Source organism: Elephantulus edwardii, unplaced genomic scaffold (genome assembly GCF_000299155.1).
Source record: "Elephantulus edwardii isolate Elephantulus edwardi_28Jun2011 unplaced genomic scaffold, EleEdw1.0 scaffold00136, whole genome shotgun sequence".
Classification (NCBI taxonomy): domain Eukaryota; kingdom Metazoa; phylum Chordata; class Mammalia; order Macroscelidea; family Macroscelididae; genus Elephantulus; species Elephantulus edwardii.
The window spans coordinates 6,999,560-7,005,809 of NW_006399886.1; positions in this window are offsets into that span (position 1 = coordinate 6,999,560).

Genomic DNA, 6,250 nt, shown 5'->3' on the forward strand with positions numbered 1-6,250 from the left:
CCAGCAGTTAGGAAATAAAAAGATGAATTGCATTCAGAAAATCTGCTGTCATGGCCCTCTCCAGAGTGCTGAAGAGCAATGATGTCAGTCTGGATACAAGGATGTGCTAGTCCAGGCCATGGTCTTCTCAATGACTTGTTAATCTTCAGAGAACTGGACAATGACTAAGGATGACAAAAGAAGAATAGATGTCTTTGAGTTGTGGTTCTGGAGAAGAGTCTTGAATATACCATAGACTGCCAAGAAGACAAATTTGTCTGTCCTGGAGATGGTGAAACCAAGTTTCTCCTTGGAGGCTACAATTTTGAATCTCTGCTTCACTTACTTTGGGCAGGTGGCCAGGAGACATTGATCCTTGGAGAAAGACATCATGCTCAGAAGGGTGGACAGACAGTGCAGGAGAGGAAGACCCTGGATGAGATAAGCTGATACAGTAACTGAAACAATGGGGATTGTTGTGTCAGATTCAGTGAGACTGGCTCAGGACAGGGAAGGGTTCAGAGCTGCTGTACACAGGGTCGCTATACATTGCAGGTGACTCCATGACACATAATAACAATAGCATATCATGACAGACTTGGAAGCAGAAGTTTTACACTTCCTAAAAACATGCCTCTGGAAACTCTATGAACTTTGATAAATGTTGATAGTTGTAGAGGGGCTTCAGGTCTTTTGTTCATAGGGTCGTTATGAGCTGTGCTTGACTCGAAAGCAATAAACAACAAGGCCTACATTTCCTGTGGAGTCATTGGTGGATTTGGAAATAAAAAATGCAAATTAGTGAAGAGTTTTCAAAATTCTATTTACTGTATTTTATTTGTTTTAATAGGTTAAAATAAACAAAAACAATGAGAAGGAAGATCACAAAGTGGATCGCTGCCAATTAAAAGTACTTATTATTTTAGAATCTAATCAGTGATATCCATTCCTGAAATAGCTTGCCTCTGGAAACTTGGAGAAATGATAAAAGTTATACAAGTGTTCAGGTCTTTCGTTCATAGGGTCACTATGAGTCATCTATGACTTGATGGCACTTAACAACAGCAACAACAACAACAACACAACAATCAATAGAACCTTCAGTACCATCAGTTAGAAAAATCATTGAATGTAATACTTTGCAACTAAGAATCTGTCAATTTTAGTCAGATAAATTGTCTTCAGAAATGTAGATTTTCCATATAGAAATGGAACTAAAAATTAAAATTGTAACTTATTCAGACTTTATTATAATGTAATTTTTGCTATTATAATGTAAATTTTAAGGGTAAAAATCTACAAATAAAAATCAAGTAGAGGAAAATAAAAATAAAAAAATGTCCTGCATTGCATTCTTTATTAGTATATATAGTTCTCAGTAAATGGGGGCTCTTGATGACAGTTATCATTCATTAAATTTGCAGACGGTTTTTAGTATTGATATAAATAGATAGGTAGACAATTGACGGAACCTGGTACTCTCTTGGCACCAGCAGTTAATAAATCAAAAGATGAATTGCATTAGGAAAATCCTCTGTCAAGGACCTCTCCAGAATGCTGAAGAGTAAAGATGTGAATCTAGAGATTAAGGTATACCTACCTAATCCAGGCCATGGTCTTCAAAACTACTTGCTATGCATCAGAATTCTGGATAATGAATGACTAAAGAAGACAAGAAGAAGAATTGTGGGGCTGGAGAAGAACATTGAACATACCAATGCCTGCTGAGAGATTGTACAAATTTGTCCTGGAGAGGAGGGAAGCCAAGTTGCTCTTTGGAGGCAAGAATTTTGAAGCTCTCTGTCTCTCATAATTTGTTGCCAGGAGGTACAGGACATTGAAGAATGTCATCATTCTTGAATGGCTAGAGGGATTGGACAGGATAAGAAGACCCTGGATGAGACAAATTGACAGTGACTACAGCAACAGGGACATATGTTTCAGTGCAATTGGCTTAGCGTAGGGCAGGGTTCAAAGTTGCATGTGACTTTAAGGCCCTTAATAACAGTGAAGAGAATGTGGGAATAGTCCATTGTCTCTGAAGTGAACCCAAATAATAATAATTGACTCTCCAAGTTTTGTTGTTGTTGTTATTGTGTTGTTGTTTTGAAACTGTAGATTACAGGGAAGGAGATGGGCCATCTTTCTCCTACTGAATTGTTGATGGATTTGAACTACAAAAGAGGCATAGTCTTTGAGTTAGCAGCCCAGTTCTGCCAACAGAGCCCTCTAATTGAAACCAACTGATTTAATAATTTGTTCTGTTATGATTAGTAGCACACCAGCTATAAGAAGTTTGAGCCAATATTGTCCCAAGTACCTGACCTACTGTATAAGTCGGTAACTTTTGGCATCTATACCTCCTCCTCTGTTTCATTTTCTAGCTCCTCTATGTCTCTTGGGTTTTGTGGTTCACTGGAAGGTCTTCCAGCAAAACAGAACCATCAGAGGAATGACTCATGTGATTGTAGGTCTGCAAGTTGGTTTTGCAGAAACTGGTGAACAGTGGGCCAGGTTCCTGTAGACAGTTGTGGCACAGTTGGATGGCAACTCTGGGTGGTGCAGGCTTGAGTCTGATGAATGATGGGCCCGGATCCTACACATTATCAGTTGTGGTGCAGCTAGATGCTGTTTCCTAGGGGAGTAAGTGACCCAAAAGAGTAACCTAACACTGAGGTCTCATAAGCTTATATAAGCTTCTGGTATGATGGGACTTATATCCCATCCTAGTCCTTGCTCCTTAAAAGGATAACTACTTCAGCACAAAATAAAATTAGTGGTTGTCTAGGAAAAGATATTTGGAATGATAAACTTAAGACACCCAGTTGTTGTTGTTATGTGCCAGACACCCAGACCAACCTTTAAATTAGAATAGTTGCTTATGCCTAAAAACACGCTATTTTTTATGTATGCATACTCATGTTTATTGCTCCATTATCCACAATAACAAATAGATGGAAGCAACCCAAGTATCCATCAATAAACAAATGGATTGAAAACTATGGTACATTCACACAGTGAAATACTATGTGCCATTGAAAAACAATGAAATAATAAAACCTTGATAGTACTTGACAAAATCTGACTTGCATTAAGCATGTGTCACTACATTATGAGATTTGCAAAGTCAAGGACAATTGCTACTTTTTCTATATTCACTCATCCCCTCTCTCCAAAGCCAATGAGATATCAATATTTAGAAGAATGTCAATAAACAAGTTCGAAGGAGAAACACTTACTCCTATTATAATAAAAACTAAGTATTTGTTTGGCATTTATTTTTTTTAATGTGGTCTGGATTTACCACACCTCAAATGAGTAGAGAGAAGAGAAAAGATTCCAAAAGTAAAATACTCACTATTTTAACCCTCTATTTGATTGTTATTCTAGTTTTGCAAATAATAATTCTAAAGGAAACTTTTAGTTGCTGAAAAATGTTTCCATTAAATCTCAATTCTTTGTCAGTAATATATTAAAATATCAGTTATTTTTTCATAGATTTCAGTCTTACATAATGCATAGAAGCTCATATTTTAATCTACATATCTGATTTTTCAAATGAAATTCTCCTTCTTCAGGGAAACTAATACAAAAAGCAATATAAGCATATTGACCCATCTAGGGCTTTATTAGTTTTCAAAGTTGAAATGCATTAAAATGAATATTCTTTCTTGACTACATTATTTTGGTCTCTACATGATGCTACTAGTGATATAAGATATTGATGTCTGGATACCATTCCCTGAGATATAAAATTTGTTGATTCATAAGAAATTCATTTTTTTAAAATCTTACCCAGTAGCAGTTTTACACCGCGGAAAAGTCACAACTACAAAGGCTCATAGTATGTAATTTCTTTTTGGTCAACTTGATGATTGATATTCAAACAGAGTTGAACTTTGGATTAATGACTGAAAGCTTAGGATTTGATTGTCACTGATCTTCTTTTCTCCTTTTCTTTATCCTTAAACTCTGAAGTCTCAAGTAACACAGGCTTTGCAGACACAGGCTATGTCCTGATACTCACTCAGTGTCATTGAGTTGGAACTGACTCATAGCTGACCTCTCAGTAGGTTTTCAGAGGTTGTAACTTGCATTGGAGGAGATCGAAGCTGATGAATTCATAGTTCCTTATCCACGGGGCCACCAGAGATCCTTCTCCTGATATGAGATATTTGGAAAAGTAAGTCTCAGATCCTTCCTTCCTTTTTGACCTAAGTCCTAACAAACTTACCCTTGGGCACACAAAGAACATCCCTGATCCCTACTTTCTTATTTCAGCCTCACTTTTCAATTGCAAATAACTTTGGACCACATATAACATTTTCCCTCACTAAAAATTCTTATTATCTCTAGTTTTAAAATAACAACAATTAAGTGAAAGACATTTATTCAAGGACCATTCAGCCAAGGTTTTTGGCTGGTAATCTGAGAAGGATGACACTAAGAGAAATTTTTGGCCAACGTATACTACCTTCTAAAATAGTGTGCCACCTGCCAAGACTGTCCCTAACTTGAAAATGCAGCTCAACTTTGATTCCACAAACTTCTAAGATCCTCAGTTCAGATTTTTTTTTTCATTTTCCTTTACTTCTGCGCCTTTTTTCTTGTTTATCTATTACAACTCACTCAATAAGATACAGATTAAACAAGAAACCCAGGACACTGTTTCCAGAGTTGTATCTGATAAATGATGACCCTGGGTCATCTTGGTCAACTTGGGGTTTCCCAGTCTATAATGTTTAGGAGAAAAGGATGTCCACTTATGTGCCATAGAACTGATGGATTCAAACTAATCTTTCAGTCAATGTAACACTTAAGGAACTAGGCTACCTGAGTGCCTTAATAGTGTCAGACTTAACACGGATTTCATTCAGACAATTTGTCATGAAAGAGTTCTGGTATAAATCGAATATCTCTTGTTTAGTTTTTATCATTATTATTAGTATCTTGTATTAGCTGTGTGGAAGCAGGAGTGGCATCCACTTCCATAGTGGCTTGCCTCTGGAAACCCTATGAACCTGGAGAAAGGACGAAATTTATACCAGTGCCCAGATTTTTTGTTCATAGGGTCGCTATGAGTAGCCTCTGATTCGATGGCACTTAATAACAGTAACAACAACATATTAACTCTATCTTTATGCATAGAACATTCTTTGTACAATAAATCATAAAACTGAGCATGGTGAATGAACTTCTGAAAAAATAGCATCAGATAACATATCACTAAAATCTACACAAACTAAAAAAAACAAAAACAAAAACCCACAAAACTATAGTCATAAATAAAATTTGCCAAACACAAACATGGCATGAATTGGGAACTATAGCACTTTGGTATATGTTTATTGTCTTTATTAAATTATAAATTTTTATAAGCCATTATTTTAATCTATAATCTTCTTATAGTGTTATTAAGAACCATAGTATTCTCTACCACTTAGAGTGACCCTAGGAACAACAGATATAAACTCTGTCCTATCCTGTGCCATCCTAATCATCTCTGACACACTTGATCCCATTGTTGCATTCACTGTGTCAATTTATCTCCTTGAGAGCCTCCTCTCTCTGTTGTTCTCTCTCTTGATGTTTCTTTCCAATGGATTTATGTTAGATATATTACTTATATTAGTACTTTGTGAATTAAACTCTCTACCATCAAATGAGTTCTAAATGACAGTCACCCTACAAAGGCTGTTCATGACTAATAGTCTCACTGGTGGAGATTGCCTATTAAGCAGTGCAACATAGGATGGACCAAGCCTTTTTGAGTCAGTGCTTCCATAAATTTTGTGTGTTTACAATGCTTTGGGGAAGACAAATACAAAGGGTTGAGTTAATCATACTTTTCAGGTTTTGATTGCATATAGTTTCCATTGGTGCCTACAAGGAATTTTTCAGTTTTACCTATGTTTTCATTCATTTTTCATTATCTACAATTCACTCACATGTGAAGATCATTTTAACATACTTAATATATTTTCTTTTGTTTTAAATATGCTTTTGTGCACCAGATTATGCATTAAGTGTATATACATTGTGTATATACGTGTAGTTATTTGGGGGAGGCGGAGCAGAGAGATAAAAAAAGAGACTGGGACAATTTCCCTTTCCACCTCCTTGAATTGGGACTGAGCTAAACATGTAGACTGCTTTTGGTAGGATTGTCATTTTCTTTGTATTGAGTCTTCCTATCTTTGAACAGGGCACATTTTTCCATTTTTTTAGGTCTTTTATTTTGTCTTGCAGAAATGCTCTGCAGTTTTATTTG